General features: G+C 35.4%; 1 protein-coding gene across 1 annotated transcript in view; it reads right to left on the minus strand.

Moving 5' to 3' along the window:
• ARHGAP15 (Rho GTPase activating protein 15) overlaps window positions 1–18,122 on the minus strand; it is a 621,892-nt gene that overhangs the window by 545,942 nt on the left and 57,828 nt on the right. The window lies entirely within an intron of this gene.

Raw genomic sequence — 18,122 nt, forward strand, 5'->3', positions numbered from 1 at the left:
ATCTCATATTGCATGTGGTCTTCTTACTGTGTGACCTTGACACCCCTCCTATCAAATGGTGAGGTCTATGTTCTTTCATTTCAAACTTGGGCAGACCTTTATACCTGCTTTAACTAAAACATATGGCAGAAGTAATACTATATGGACTCCAAATATTAGAGCATAAAAATATCATGCACTACCCCCTTGTTCTCTTGGAATACTCCCAGCTCATCTTCTTCCACAGACACGGGGCTCTGCTCCTGCCTGCATGTTCTCTCTGTTGTTGGAGCTTGGAGCCCCGCTCTCTGGGCACAGGAGGTGTCCACTACCTTGCCTGCTGAGACCTGTGGAAAGGGGCTTCCGGGGCCAAGATTCCTTTTTCCAGAGGAAAAGCAGAGATCTGAGTTTACTTTCATTTTTTCCATTACGGGTGTACCCTTGGGGACAGGTGGGGAGGGAAGGTGAGGGCTCTGGGTGATGTTATGATGTGGCACTGGCTATTGAGTAATAAATATGCTATGGATTGTAAAAAAAAAAAAAAAAAAAGTCACCAAATCATCCCATACAGAGACCCCACAGGGAGAGACCTCGTAAGTCTTCTAGATGACAGACTAGCTGAGGTTCCAGCAGACAGCCAGTATCAACCACCATTCACATGAGTATAAAGATATGATGATTCCTTCTTCCAGCCATTGAACCACCCCCAGCTTTCAAGTCTTCCCAGCAGAGACCTCAAACACTGTAGGAGAAATAAGCCGTTCCTGTTGTGCCTTATCTGAATTTTTGACCAGATTCTATAAGCATAAAAAAATCATTGCTTTACACCTCTGTGTTTCAGTGTGATCTGCAATGCTGTAGTAATAACTGGAACAAAATATTTAATATTGAAACACTTTGTGTTTATGCTATGTTATGAACTCAGCTTTTTCGAAGTTAATGTGCTATAAATTTCCCTGTCTTCTACTATTATCTAGATATATATAAATATATAATAATCACACAATAAGTGCTTTTGGAACAAATCTGTTTTAAATGCCTGATTGTTCTTTCTCCTGAAGAAGCATCGTAGACAGATTCTATAATTAAAAAAAAAGTGAGGAATTTATAATTAAAAATCATTATCTTGAAAATTTAAGTAGAAGCTCTCATTAAGAGTACTATTTCACTAAACAGGAATTTTCCAGTACTTTGAATGAAGGAGAGAGTGGAAAGGGTTGGGACAAAGCACTAGGAAGAAAAAGGAAGAGACAGAAGGCAGAGACTGAGAGAGACAAAGAGAGAGAAAGACATGAGTGCAAGGAATCTTTAAATAAAGCAGGCTCAAGTACCATGTCTAGAAAAGAACTCTGGATGTCTTTGACTCTGCTTACCAGCACATGCAACAGACTGAGGGGATTAGATCAATGTCTACTAAGATTTTGAGGGAACTGTATTCCCAAAGAAACCAAAAACCTGGCCTAAAAACCCTGTGATTCTATTCAGTCCCTGAATCCCATATTTGCTCCACAAAAACTGAATTATGAAGGCAGTACAACCTTCAAGGAAGCCATTTTCTTCAATTCCCACTTCAGATGTGGCCCAAGAAGGATAATGGGGAAGGAACAGACTCCAGAAAGCAGAGCCAGAAACCTGGAGAACAATGGATATGGGAAATTCTCCCAGAAAGAAGAGCCAGAAACTGTCTCTACTGCCAGGGCAGGGTCTCAGAGGACCTGCCCAGCAGGATTACAATCATCACTTTGGTCCAGAGACTGTTGGTCATTTACCATTCTTTCCTTTACAAACGAAACGATTTTTGTTTGTTTGTTTATTTCCAGGTATTAAGTTCTTGCCCCACCATTTTCTATTGGATATGATGGGGAGGGCAGGACAGAGAGCTTATTTTTCAAGTTCTAAATTCTTAACACCCTGGAGAAAATTTGGGCCTGATGAAGAAAGCTACTTATCACCAGAGATTCTGGAACTGGAGCTTGAGGCAGTAACTGGATGGGACTTTTGGTTGTCTCCTTTGAGGAGGTGTATGGGTGTATTTCTAAGTGTTGGAATACAGGTGCAAATTGATATATGGGAGGGAGGAAGAGCCTGGTGGTCACTCACCAAATTCTGTGCTCTCTTTCCTGAGCACATCTCCAGACTGCACTCTCAGCCTGCCTTACAGTTAAGAGTGGCCACGTGACTAGTTCAGACCAAAGGCAAATGAGCAGAAATCATGAGAACCACTCCCCCTCCAAGGCTATTAACCAGTGAGTGCTCCCCCCGCAATGTTCTCTTTCCTAGTATACTGGCTGGGAGTAAACATTAACCGAGGCCTTATGGGAGGATAAAGATGCAAGTTGGGGGCCCTGAATCACCATGTCAAGAAAAGCCAAGCACAGGCCAGGAAAATTCACTTTGTTTTATTTAGTAAACTTTTTATTTTGGAATAATTTTATGCTTAGAGAAAAGTTGCAGCGAGGACAGAGAATTCAGGTAGAAAAACTGCTTCGAACTTGTATATAGCGAGAAATAAACTTGTATTTTGTGGAGCCATCATGTATTTTAGAGAATTTTATAGGTGTTAACATTACCCTAATTAAGATAACCATAGTTGACACTCAATCAATGTTTAAATGAAAGGTCTTTTGCATAAGAAAACTGTGAACAGAATAACAGTTCATTAGAGAAATCCTAGCAACCAAAACTTCATACCTGTTATTCATTGATATTTCAGCTTCTCAGCAGGGGGAGAATACACATATATTTGGTATTTAAGCCTCTTAAGGAACTAGAATTTGTTTTATATTGCTATGCATTTAGAATTTACTACTCTCAACTATTACTCATTATACTAAGATTTATAATCTTCAGTGAAAATTTAGTATACATGTCATATTCAGCTTACAAAGGTCGGACAATTCTGGGATAGAGGGAGTTTTCTTGTTCCATTTTCTTGCTGGATTTATAGTCTTGGCGTAAAAGTCATTCTTTTGGCATGTAAAGTACCTCAAGCTTTAAATGTTAGAGAAAGCAGTAGTATGTAAATGTCTCCACGATACGATACCAATGAATAGGCACCTGGGCATTCACTTGTGTCAGTTTTACCATTTCTTCTATGGCCAAGTCCATGCCATCTTTTGTCCTACCACTACTGGATTTTAATGGGCATAGTGGTCCACAAGCCTCTAAATATTCCCTTCTAGTCACCTATAGAAAGCTTTCTTATAAGGCAATGCTTCAAAATGTGTTGTATACATACTGCCAGGGGTACAAGAGATGATTTTAGCTGATGTTTCAATTTTAATTATTATTTACATAATTTTAAGGTTTAGTAGAAAAATTTATCACATCAGAGCCATTTATTAGTGATATGAATACATTTTCCATTAATATAAAGTTATTTAAGTATATGAAATGTGGGGGAAAAAAGAACAAACACAGTAAGTGAATGACTGAAGTTTGGGAAACAAATTTTAATGGGAAGAAATGGAATTAGAAATGACCAGTTACTAAGCGCATACCACCCTTGAAGGAAACCATTGGTTCCATGGTATAAACAAGAATTCAACTTGAGAAATGATACAACAATAATACTGCCTGCTAACATTTACTGAGTGCCTATTAGTAGCCAGGCACTGTTCTAAGTGTTTTGCATGTACTAAACTATTTAATTATCACCCAAACATTAAGAGATCAATGACATATATTTCATAAAGGTAGAAACACAGACACACACCTTTAAAGTAACTTTGAAAATCCACAGCTAGTGAAAGCACGGGTGATGTTTTAACATGGATCTAAGCCCTCAGCTATTGCACTTTACTGTTTTTCCAGAAATATAAATGTATATGTATAAAGACAGTCACTAAATTCTTGGGGAACTACAGAGATCTCCTGTGCGCATAAGTGGATATTCCTAAGGTAGAAATTTGAAGAGAGCCAAGCTTACAAATTTGTACACATTGATGCAGGAAGTTAGAAATCAGATTTCCAATCTGTTATGAATCATCTTACTATTCCTTTGGGGAAGTAATATTGCTGATCATTCCTAAATCAATAAGCTAGCTAATCTATCATGTTCAATCAAGTTATGAAGATATGGAAGAAAAGAAAACTTTCATCACCTGTCTTTTGCTTTAATGTCTTTCTCAGTTAAGCATTAGGTACAGAAATATGTTATGCCAAATCAGATTATGCTGACTGAGACTTATTTAGGAAATTCTGGATCCAAAGTTGCTCAATTGTCTTGCATGGATATCTGAAAAACTTAGGATGTTTCAAAAGAGCTGTGCTTCTGTGACATACTTAATTGAAATAATAATTGTAAAGAAAATTTGAGGTCAATCACAGTCTCATGAGGTTAAGTTTGAAGGGAAAAAATGATTCTCCTAAGCCACAGTATAAACAGAGAAAATCTTACAGCTTATATAATTATTTATCAATAGCTTATTGGCAGTATCTGATAACTTTGCAAATTTTTATGGGACATTCTCCTGAGAAACAGTCCCACTTAAGACATCAGTTTGGTTTTTTTTTTGAAGTGCAGTTGATTTACAATGTTGTATTTATTTCTGCTGTACAGCAAAGTGATTCAGTTTTTCTTGTATATATATGTATATATATATATATACACATATATATATATCCTTTTTTATATTCTTTTCCATAGATTTTTTATGAACCATTCATTTTAGCCAGTAAACATTTCATGTTTAGTTACACTCATATGCCAGTAATTTCCAAAAGTAGGTGCTTAAAATGCACCTGTTTGTTGACATTATAAAATATCTCTAATACTAGTATTGCAAAGACAGCACATACTTCATTTTGGATAATCCTTCATTTTGGATGAAGTTCTTGATATCAGAACTTTTAAATGTACCTGACATCAAAAAACCTACATCTTGTTCTGCAAATTGCTTCTGGATAAGTTTCAGAATGCTGGCAAGGTTGGGCTCCATTGTTTAATCTTAGATCCTTTTCACTTTTGCAGGAACTGTTAATTAATCATTGAATTTGAAAACGTAAAATAACAGTCAAAATATTAGCAATAGCTTGATATAAAAATTTTAATACATTATTTTCTCTGTGAAGTACAGAAGTATTTCTTCTGAGAAAGCCTGAAAATATGATTTATATGTATGTATGATTTCTTTTTACGTCTCCAAATAATCTGAAATAGTATACAGATCTTCCCTCTAAACATAAGTGAACATGTATGTATACCCACCACATATTTAAGTGTTTATAGCCTGATTTTTTTTTGCTAGTTCTTTTACTCTTAAATTATGAAATATTGGTTTCAAAATCATTTTACAATTCCCATCTGAGAATTTTATGAATTGCTACCTGTCAATTTACTTCCAGCATTTTAGCAGAAAGAGGCCTTAACAATTCCACACTTCTCCAGCCTATTTATTAAGAATGTTACTTAACAGTTTCTTTTGAGGTAACATGGTTATGCCTTAAACTGTTTTTTCTCTCACAGTATTCTGCATCTTAAGCAACTGAGCTTTCATAATAAATACATGAGTTGATGGCAACCCTTCCTTTGAGGAGAAAAAAAAAAAATGTCAGACCTTACCTTTTTTTCAGTGATGCCATCTTCCTATTGATTTATTTTTCCAGTAAATAGAAATCATCTGTAGCTACCATTGAAAAAATAGAAATACAAATATCTTTTGACTTGGATTTTTTTGAACTCAAAATTAGGTTAATATTATATATCACTGCAACTTTTTTAGATCAAATCTATGAGTTTTCTCCTTTATCACTGCACACTATGCTCCCTGTTTCCAATCCTCTGCCCTCCCCAGGTACTCTAGCTTTCTAATTGTGCAAAGCAAAGTGGAAAATGAAGTATTCAAGATGTGTAATGCATATTTTCCTTTAAATTCCTTTTTGTTCTTATTAGAATAAGCATCATAATTAAGTTTTTCAGATACCTTTTCCTCCAAAAAAAGGAATTAAAAGTCCCTTTTTCAAAGTGTCTCTATTTTTTCTTCCATTCCTTTTTTCTTTTAACTATTTAAAAAATATGAAACTGATGGGTGGGTCTAGTACTTGATATATTACAAACTGTAAAAATAACAGAATTTGAGCATATTATTTTCCTTGTTTAGGAGCATCTACTATGAGAGTTATACATAAACATGAAACATTCCACATAGCTCTGATTTTAAATAGATTACCATTTTTGATGAAAGTTTATATCTTGTGGCTTAGAACTGAAATAAAATCACTTGAATAAAAGCATTAGTTCCAACATTTTCACAGACATGTACATTTTCTGAGGCATACCTCCCGTTAGCAACCTCCCTGGATACTTGGATGAAAAACAGAAATAAATTTTTGGTTAAGTTTAGTTTTTATCTTCAGTTTCTCAAGAGTTTTTGTTTGTTTGCTTGTTTGTTTTTGGTGTATCCCAAGTCTTATGTTCAAATCTTCATTTGTTTTGCAAGTTCTTTTTCTTAAAGCTACTACAATCAGAAATTAAGGAAAGTTAGTGAAGCTTTTTTTTTTTGGAATGTGGAGAGGTGGCCGGTATTTCTTAAACTCACAACAATTTAGTTGTTTAGAAATAATAAACATCAACCTAAGTGATGGCTCTATTTTTTCAATCATGTGTATGTGGTAGGTAACTGATTTTGAAAAAAAAAGGAAGATAACAACATATAAGGACATTACCTTATCATGCATTTAATGTTCTAACTTTACATATTTGTAGGCACATATAAAATTTACGCATGCCTCATAATTATTCTACCACTAACTAAATGTATCCTTCCTAGTCCTAATGAGAGGTAATGACATAAACCATGGAAAACCCAAATCTTGTTATACTCCTTATTAATGTACCACAGTATACTGTTTAACATTTGTATTCTCTTCCTCCATCTGCCCACAATATCATTCAATTACCATATTGGGCATAAGCAAATGTCTTTTTTAAAATTTTTTTCCATAAACCTTTTTTGGTTGTACATTGTCAGTCAGAAATCTGACACTCTCATCTCTTTTATTCCCTGCAGAAAATGAAAGATTCAGAAAGCTTTTGATGGGTATACTAAAGTTTATCAGCTTTTTTTTTTTTTTTTTTTTAAGTTTCTTGAGTATTCTTTAGTCAGCATCTGGGTCACCTGAAGCTCTCACCAGCCTTTCAATCCTGGGATAAGTCTAGCTGAGTGAAATTCAGCTTCAACCACATATTCTTATCCCAGATAGCCAAAGGTAAGTGCTTGCTGGAATGATTCTAACTCCTTTATATTTTCCCTCCTTTATTTAGTCACAAACATGTGTGTTCCTCCAAGAAGAAAATCAAACTGCCTCTTACTTTCCTTTTTAAATAAAAATGAACTGTATACAGCACACACTTCCTTGTTTATTGCTAAATACTGTTTTAGTTTTCTCATTTTTTTTTTTTGCATACTTTCAGTAAAATGTTTCTCTCCAAGAATCTTCTCAGACTGAGAGGTATCATTCATACGGAACTTGGACGCTCCACAATTTTAGCCTTCAAATGCACTTGTAAGATAAAAACTACCAGAAGCAAGAAACACAGAGATATCTTGGTAATACAATTTTTTACATTTTCTTCATGTGAAGTGCATTTATGTATTGTCTTAATTTTTAGCTTACTTTTTTTCTTTATAGGTTCATATATATTTAGCCATGAATTTCCAAATTGATATGAGAAAATAAGGGCCAAATAGACACAGAAACATCTTATTTCACTCATAATACTACTAATGGTATTAGATCTAACACATTAGATAATTCATTAGAGCCAGAGCTAAAGTTACTACCATTAGCAGATAAAATAACTTATTCATCTCTTTTACTCTCCATACAGAGATATTTTACTCTGTAAACAAAAGGAAAGAGTTTAGATAGATTAAGAAAATATAGATGGGTATCTAGAACACTTGGGCCAAACGGATATTTTCTCCACAATGGCAAGTCATATGTTATTTTTTAAATAAAAAGATTCAAAGCAGTAGAAAACAATACCAAGAAAACTATCTCAAAAAACCTCAAAACAAAGGAAAACAGAAAACAAATAAACAGTTATTGAAGGTCTAAATTATTAAAATGGTCTACCTATTTTTAGCTAAATGAAACAAATCATTGTCAAATCACCATTTGGCTATGTTGGGCAGAAACAAACTATATCTAATTTCATGATGTTTAACTGTCTGGAAATACTCAACAGATTAGAAACAGGCTCTATTTTCAGTCTCATATTTCAGTCTCTTTCATTGTCCAGAAGGGCTTAAGTTGAAATATCAAATTTACTTCTTACTTTTTCAGGTATATGTTCAATCAGTAAAGAAGAAATTCTCTTCTTTGGAAAGCTGTAATCCACGATATATCAAGTTTGATCTATGATATGTGAAGTTTGACAAAGACATTTACCCACAGTCAGATTTCTATAGTCTTTTGACACCTTTCCTTGCACATTTTTTCTTAGTGCAAAGATGGAAATGTACTATGTAACTCACTGAAAATGCTCTCCCTGTGTCGAAAGGTCACTTCTAAAAGCATTGTGGGAGGCAAAGCTTTTAATAACTATCACGTTCTTTCAAGAATTAATGGACTTTTGGTCAAATATTTAAAACATGCATACAAATGTTGTTGGCACCTTTAGTGAATGTCTAATAATCGTATCTTTCCAGTTTCCTTTCTTCAGTTATTTTTTGAGGTTTTCATAGACCCCAAACTCACCTTCTACTGACAAAACCGCAGATTAGCTCTGAAGGTTAATCCAACTCAGCAGGATTGAAGGATGGCACTTTTCCTTGGTCGTAAGTATGTTGGCTCAGGCCAGACAGCTGTTAGGACATTCTCCTCTGGGAATCGTGCCCTCAACACCCACTGCTGATGCACATACATGGTCTACTGGCTGCCGACTTCCATGCCCATCTGCTCAAATGGCATGGTGCCCACTCACAAGTTGGCTGGATCCTTGCCCTTAGTGTGTAGGTGCCAGGCAATGATGGGTTTAGATGGGCAGCCTGCATAATACTACAAGTGACAATTTTTTTCTTTCTCTCTCTCTCTCCAGTATCTGTCTTCTGTGCCTTCTCTGAAAGAGACACTTATGTTTCTCTACCTCTGCTTATACCTGTGGACACATGTGGCCTTTTACAGGTAGATATACAAATACACTCAACCTGCTACCAACAGTAAGATGATAAGGAAGAATCCACAGAGCCCCAAATGACAAGTTCTAATTCAGAAATGGGATGGATTGTGAAAATCCCGACCACCTGGAGTCTGTCAGAAGAAATTTAGCAAGGGTGTAAGTACAGCAGATCTCTCACAGATAGCAATGGCACCAGGAAATAGCTTAAGTTACAACACTTTTTGTCTGTCGCAGCTCCAGCACAAATCACTTGCCTTGCATTGAAAAGGCACGTACAACAGAAAACGAAATAAATCAGGCAAAAAGAACAAGCTTAATGGGAACACAATTTATATGCTCAATAGGGGCAAGGGTACAAGCTACAATATTCAGACCTCAGAAATAACCCTTACTGGAGGTCCTAATAGAGAGAAAAAAGAAACAGAAAATAGCATCTCTCTTTCCAATCTACAGGAAATCCGTGGAGAGGAATAGATTGGCATAGGAGGTTGTGACTTTAATGATCCAAAGCATATGAATGCTTGTTAGCAGACAGACATAAGTAAGAACAACAGTAATGGTTGCATCTGCAGCCTGGCCTATGGCACTCAAACCAATCAGGCTGCTTTGGAAAGCAGTGCCGGAAGGTATGTTAAAGCTTTGCTTTCCTTGTGTGTTTATTTAAGGGTGATTGAATTCAGGGTGTTGTCAGTCTGCCTTGGAGAATGGTTATCCAATGTGTAGGCATGATCTTTCTCCCTGAATATGTTCTGTTGAGTCAGTTAGTTATGTGTGACTACTTGCTCTGTCCTCGTCTTTATACAGTGCCAAAATCCTCCAGTCCAAGTTCCAAAGGAACAGGGCCTAAAAACTTTTGGCTTGAGAATCAAATTAGGTTTCTCTGCTTCCCTAGCCAGAAATGCGTAAATACCCAATGGCCAAAACCAAAGAATCTGACATTGTGGAATGAATAGAGCTGTCATATACCACTAAAGTGTGGAAATATCTACTGTTTGAAGTCAGGACTAGTTCAACATCTTTAGTAATCAGAACAGACTTCTTTGGACACCTTCATGGGTTAGTCTGAATTTTGATTGGGAACGTTTCTGGCAAGCTACTGATTCCAGATATCAGAAATGCAAGAACATACGGTTTACAAGAGAAAATCTGCCATTTTTTCCTATCAAAAAAAAAAAGTTCTCAAAAGCAGCACATTTTCATAAAAGACAGATCCCTCATCCTGTTTTCCTTATTGACCTTCAAGTTAGCACCATGCCTTAGATGTATACTTAAATGAAAACTAGTCAAAGAAGAGGTAAGTTTGAATAGTTTGAAAAAGTATTTATGAGAAACTGAATTTGGAATTATTTGGGAGCTGCTGGTGAAAACAGACAAAGAATGGGTATAGTCATCCAAAACTCTTCAATCTGATTTTTATTCTACAACTGTCAGAGCGAGCTCCCAGAATAAATAATTTTCCTCATGACTTACCACACCTTGAGTATTTTACAGTAAGAGTTACATACTACTAACTTTTTGAAAGTGAAAAAAAGCAGATGTCCTATCTAGAGACTTTTGAGGGTAAGGACCATGTTTTACTCATCTTTAAGTCAACTGAACTTAGTATAGTGAGAAATACATATTATGGAATTGGTCACTTCAAACTTCATATTGTATCATCTTATACATGTGACCTATTTTTCATTGAATTTACCAAGACCTTCAAAAGCTTATAATGCCTTGCCCTGTGATACCCTGTTATAAACAAATTCATCATTCTTTCCAAAATATGGACTAAGTCAGTAGTCATTTCCAGACGAAGTTCCATAATTTCTCATAGGAGATTTGCCATCTATCCTTACTGAAATAAGGTTGAACTTTCAAAATGATCCCTCCATTAGTCTACAGTTGAAATAACTGACACTAGTTGGATAATATTATAGTTCCCTGATCTATGTAGTATACCCAATGCTTGGGGCTTACACTCCTCTTCCAGAGGAAAAATCTGAGAAGATAAATAGATATAGATAGGTATAGATATGGATATAGATTTAGGTAGACATATTTCTGTAATAATGGTTTTAAGTAGCATTACACAATTATGTAGATTATTATTTTGAACAGTTCTATTTTCTATTATCACTTACCCACTGGGAAAATTGTTTTACCTCTTGGTGCCTCTATTTCCTCAGTTGTGAAATATGCAAGGTATAGTTGTCATTCCTCATAGGATTCCATTAGAAATAAGTAAATTAAAACATATACAGCTTCAACCACATGGTAAGTACTCATTAGTATAATCTCTACTATACCAATTATATAATTCTTCTTTCAACAGTCCTTCTAGTAAATGAGTAAATATATTTCAGTGCATGGATAATTAACATTCAGTCAATGTTCTTTTAAAGTGTTTGATGCTTTTAAAAACTCTTTTAAAATGATTTATTTCTTTAAGAAACTCCAACTATTTCTTCTAGGATACTCTGAAAGCATTTTAATAGAAAAATCTTTAAATACTCAAGAAGTGGAGTTATACTGGATATGCACAGAAGGAGGTGGGTATCCTGGGGTTTTAGAATTTTGCCTACCACAATCCCACCTCTGGCCCTCAACAAATCATGTCCCTCCCACAAGCAAAATACATCATCCTCTCCCACAATTCCAAAGAGTCTTGTTTTATTATAGCATCCACTCAAAGACCAAAATCGCATCATACAAATCTAAATCTCATTATCTCACCAGCTCAAAGACCAAAATCTAGTCACCTAAACTCAGTTTTGAAAGAAGTTGAGCTTGACTGAGATCAACTATTAAGTAACAGAGGCAGGATTCAAACACAAGTAATTTGATTCTATAGCCAGTGGTGTTTAACAACTTTAATAATGTGTACTATCCATGAAGTAGTTATGATTACTGCCCTCATTGCATAGATGATAAATCTAAGGCAAGTGAAATAAGACTGAAAGTTAGCGAGTGTCAGAGGCTGTTGGTTAACCCAGATTCATTCAATTCAAAACCGCATGTATGCTGACTCCAAAGCTTTTAAATGCTGAATCTACTGCCTCTCAAAGTGAATATTCAGGGCTTCCCTAGTGGCACAGTGGTTGAGAGTCCGCCTGCCGATGCAGGGGACACGGGTTCGTGCCCCGGTCTGGGAAGATCCCACATGCCACGGAGTGGGTGGACCCGTGAGCCATGGCCGCTGAGCCTGCACGTCCGGAGCTTGTGCTCCGCAACGGAAGAGGCCACAACAGTGAGAGGCCCGTGTACCGCAAAAAAAAAAAAAAAAAAAAAAAAGTGAATATTCAACAAATGCTTGTTGCCTGTCCATCATATCACACTGTTTGTAGATCAAAACATAGACTAGTGTTTATCAACTTGTACTGAACTATTTTCTTACACCTAAGTGCCTATTCTAGTTTCATCATATTTCAAATAAGAAATTTTTATAATCATCTTGAACATTATCTAAATGAAATAATGATAGCAATGTTTTGGAAATCAGGAAGACAAATAAACTAATGGTGCATATACTTTACTATAGTATTCACTCAAAAATAGTGCTACAGATTTGTATTTGGCATATCCTGGAATTGGAAAATGACTATCTATCTGTTCTAGATATTATACCAGCTGAGGTAAAGTTGCCAAAGTGGACTTTAGTTGAAACTTGTGGATTGAACATATACCTTAATCCCCCCTGTGTACTAAAATCAGGGTAAAAGGATAAAAACATATTCATAGAGAATGAAAGTGTGCGCAAAAGTGGATAATACATCTCAAAGAACTTTTGGAAGATAAAAAGTTATGAAAGCATTGTATATTACTTCGTAAAATGAAAAATCTACAATCTCAGTGTTTGCAGCAGTGGAAGATGAGGATATTAATGACAAAAAAGTTAATAAGTCTCTCCCTCCCCACAGAATGTTCAAGAGGCTCATCACTTGGAAGCACAAGGTACGATAAGAGATAAGGTCAAAACTGCCTGCAACAGCCATTATCGGAAAAGCTGGACTCCCAGGCTCAGTCATTCATTGCACTCATTTATTCATAGCCAGGAGACCACTCCCAGACATGATGAGACAGACATTAAATCAGGCAGTTTCCAGAGTCTTGACTTAGGATCACCCGGCATTGCAAAGGGAAGAGAGGAGTGCAGTACTGTGAACTAGGGGATTAAATCCTATGTACCAAGCAATGGAACCCTCAGCACCCATTCTCAACTTTTCTCCCAGAAATGTCAGGGGCAAAAAATGTATCCCTTCTCCCAGAAGACTTAAGGAGTCTACTCTAGAAGGATGAATGGTTCTAAAGTCCTTCAGATACGGAAACTCAGATATCCTCAATGAAAAGCTTGCATCAACATGTTCTACAAAAAAGCCTGGCAGTCAACAAGCCCAACATGCCAACTCCAAAAGAAGCATTTTAGTGCCTCTTTTTAAAATATGAGCATGCAGGAATGAGTTAAAAGAAATTAATTAATATATGATATATAATACTATATAATATTTATATATTATACTTATAGGTCATATATTATATAACACTTATATATGAGTATAATTACTACATTATATGTATAATAAATTATAATCACTATATTATATATTTATTTATTGAGCGTCAAATACGTACAACATGTTCAAAGTGATGAGTAAAATAACCTCTGCTTTAATGAAGTTAAAGTCTTTGGGGAAAGTCCCAAAATGGAAGAGGAATATCAAAACAAGCAAATCTAAAAAAGAACCCAAAATAAGCAGAAATTATACACAAAAAAGAAAATTTAAAAAACAACTATTGTTAATCTTATCAAGAGATAAGAAAATATATAGGATTCATAAAAACAGGAACAATAATAATAAAGAGAGGCATTTGTAAATTAAAAATGTAAATAAATATATTAATTCAACATAATTCTTGGAGGATAAGAATAATAAATATGTCAGGAAATAGAAAAAGAGCTGGATTATAAAAAAGAATAAATAAAAAAAATAATCTGAGAAGTTCAACATCTGCCTTATAGGAAAACCCCAAAGGACAAAAATTAATTTTTAAATGCATGTGAAGAAATTTTAAAATAAAGTACAAGCAAATATCCCAGAAGTTTATAATATGAGCCTTCTGGTTGAAAGAGACTATCAAGTGTCTGGTGTAATAAATTAATAGGTAGGTCATGCAATTATAGAACACTGGAAATAGAGAGAGAGAGAGAAAGATCACATACAAAAGGATGGGCATCAGAATGGTGTTAGGCTTTTCTAAAACTGACTGGAGGCTAGAAAAATGCTTCCACAATTTAAGGAGAAAATACTGTCAACCTAGAATTATGTAGCTTGTTAAACTATCAATCAAAAGACAGAATTGAATAAAGACATCTCCAGATATAAAAGGACTCAAAGCATTTGTCTCCACTACATTCGTATTGGGAAACTCCTGAGGAAAATTAGCAAAATGAAGGATTTGACCAAGGATAAGAAGGCACTGTAAATAAGGCCTGGAGACATAAAAAAATATGGCAAAGAGGAGCCCATGTTCACCGATGTGTGTCAGGCCAACAGTCTTCAGTCCAAATTGAAGTAAGGTGATGGAAATCAATAGAAAGAAAACAAAATTTTAAATGCGGATAGACAATATTTAATGTTTCTGTGTTTGAGGAAAAGATTGGTAGGAGTTTGAGAGATTTGCTGGCATCTTTGGGTAAATTAGCTATAGATATGACAAAATATAAGTAAATTAAACTAAGGCAATTATTAAGTTCATGAAAAAAGGTTGAATACAAAAGGAATGATAATTATATAATAATTCTTGGCTCAACTGGAAATATTTAGAAAATCACAATAATGTCAACTAGTGATTGAAACAAAAATTGTGACAGAACTATAATGAAAAGAATGAGGGAAGGGAAGGTGTGAGTTAAGAGTGCTAATATTAAAGTATCATAACAGAAAGTTAATATATAATGCCTAAAATAGATAAATCAGGAAAAGTCCGATGGCACATAGTGTTGAAAAACATGAAGGTTAATGGAAATAAGAAACAACAATACCAAAAAACTAAAGCTGTTGAAGGTGGTAGCCGCTAGCAAGTGAGATTGATGAGTAGACAGATGGAGAAGCCAGAGGAATGCTATGTTTAATTAAAAGCTTTCTAGACTAATGTCTTAACTTCATGTATAACTTTGATAAAAAAATAATAAAACTGACTACGAGTTAAGTGTAACTTATCATAAAAAAATTAGAATTTTTTCTAAATAGTCTTGAAAGAGAGAGAAAGAGAGCAGGCAATTCTCACACCAGGAGTCTTGGTAATCAATCTCTATCATGAAAAAGTTCCAATTGCCTATCAGAGTTTAATACAAAAAGAATTTTAAGTCTGAGTCAGCAGAGAACAACTGGAATAACTTAACAAAATCACACCCACAGAGCAACTAGTGGATTCAAGCCCTGCATTCACCACTAATCTGCATGATTTGGGGCAAGTTATTTAACCTCTCAGTATCTCAGTTTCCTCATCTACAAAATAGAGAATATAACAGCTTACACCAATAGAGTTATGGGATGATTAAACAGATTAATACTTTCAAAGTACATATGAGAGCACCTGGTATGTAATAAGTGCTGTATACACGTTAGCTATTATTATCAAAAGAACTCCTGAATTCTGAACCCTAAGAGAGTCCTCCTAAAATAGTGGCTTCCTTAGCCCTTTCATCTTCCTAGAGTTCCCAGTTGAAGACTCACTCCCTAAATGTACGTTCTAAGGGCAGGGAGAGGCAGGGTCAAAGGAGAAGACAAGGGGAAGTGCCCCCTCTCCTATTCTCCCTGGCCTCACTTTCTCTTCTCCAGTGAAAGCATTTCACACAGACAAATGAGCCTTCACAAAACAAATAGCCAAGGAGTGAAATGGTTACATTTGTATTTAGCGCCATATCCCCAAAAAGCATGCATGCTATTATTTAACCAGATGTTTATCTTTCTGGACATTAAGTGGGAGAGGCTGGGAAATAACCCCTTGCTTTTTATTAGCGGGTAAGGTGCCATTAGATCCCTGGTTCTGTGATGCCCATAGAAAGATTTTCAAGTTTCTGTTTTTTACAGACATCTACAAAGAAAAAAGAAAGCCTCTTCACTAGTCACCTACTTAAAACCTTTTCATTTTCAAATCAAGGGAAGCTGCCAAAATTGTATTAATTTTTAAAAAATAACTCTCTCACTAATGCTCCCCTTGGATAAATAAAGAGGGAGTCTAATTCTGAGCCCATTTTTTCTCCTCCATTGTGTACCCACCACAAGGCACAAGTCAGCTCATTAGTGCTCTCGGCAAGGGCCATAATTTTTAACTGATCAAAGTGTTTGTTTGGGGAGAAATCAGTCACATGGAGTAATCGTTCCCAAACTGTGATCCTGAGCATTTAGGGGAGAATCCTCTGTGGTTCATTTAGGAGATATTTTAAGGGAAATGTGAAGGCTAATAAAGTACAGGACCAAGTGGGAATGTTTTGAAGATAAAGGGACATAGAATGGTCATTATATTGGTTTGGGGACAGGGATTTGAAATCAGTGGCAGTTCAAAAATGAGGGAGAAGAACCTTAAACCATGGTATAGAAAACAGGTGCAAATCAAACCTAGGAAACAATGTTTTAGGTCATATACTAAAAGGAAATTTTTATAATAAATGAATTTTGTCATATAAACTCTTAAAATGAAAACTATATACACCTAAATTTTAAAACAGAAAACTTTAACTTATTAACTTTTCAAAATAAATGTTTTCATAGTGCAAATGTCAAATTCTTGCTCTTTGTAAGTAGAAATAATTTAAATAAAGATTGTTAACTTTTAATCATAAACAAAGAAAAATGTTTTTGTTCCTATTTCATATGCTCAAATTTCCCTGGTTATTTGTGGCTTTACTGCTGATTTGATTTTCCTCATCCAGTCACAGTGAAAGACACACCCAAATCAGCAGCAATAAAAAAGAAAGAGCTGATGATTATTTTTGAAATTTTGGCCACAAGTTCGACAGTAGCTTAATGGCAAAGTTTCCTGAAGGAATGTAAAGTGTATTTATTAAATAGCCTTTACAAGAGTTTGGTGGGGTTTTTCACAGAGAACAGGACATTGCACACAGCTACAGGAAGTTAATTTGGGGTCTCATTTAAAGAAGAAAAGGAATAAGATTGGGGGTCAGAAGGTTTGGTAAAGCTAATGAATTTGGGGTTGGAATTATTTAAAATATATATTTCATACTTTTCTTGTAAACTTAAGATAGAATACTTTTTCTTTTCATTTTATGAAACATAACTTAAAATTTCTGCTTAGGAGAAATCACTTTCATATGATTTATGAAGCCCTTCAGATGATACTGACAAAGGATAGATTTCCTACAATAGCAATTAATATGGGAATCGACAGTGCCTGGTGAAGAAGGTAAAATTCATCCTAACCAAAAAACAAAGACATTTCTAGAGAAAGGATCTCAACTCTTTTTGGACCTCCAACGTACCTGAAGGAAACACACTTGTAAGTAGCAACTCTTACTATTGCAGTGATTATAGGCATCGGGGAGCACTCCTAGCAGACATTGCAGAGTCTCATATTACAGAATCTTAGAGAAGACTGCAATTTGAAAATACCTGCTCCTACCCTGATCCTAGATTAAAAATCAATGAGAGGGCTTCCCTGGTAGCGCAGTGGTTGAGAGTCCGCCTGCCGATGCAGGGGACATGGGTTCGTGCCCCGGTCTGGGAGGATCCCACATGCCGCGGAGCGGCTGGGCCCGTGAGCCATAGCTGCTGAGCCTGCGCGTCCGGAGCCTGTGCTCCGCAATGGGAGAGGCCGCAACAGTGAGGCTCGTGTACCGGGAAAAAAAAAAAAAAAATCAATGAGAGACACAAAAGTTTAAAGTCAGGAAAAATATAGAAAATGTTCAAAGTATATGAGCTTAAATCTGTGTTAGTAGTTAAAAGCAATGGGGTAAAGAAAGTTTCAGTAGGATAAATTAAAAAGAGAATAAACATATTTTTATTTTAAGGTAGTG

Source organism: Grampus griseus (assembly GCF_964374135.1).
Source record: "Grampus griseus genome assembly, chromosome: 7".
Classification (NCBI taxonomy): Eukaryota; Metazoa; Chordata; class Mammalia; order Artiodactyla; family Delphinidae; genus Grampus; species Grampus griseus.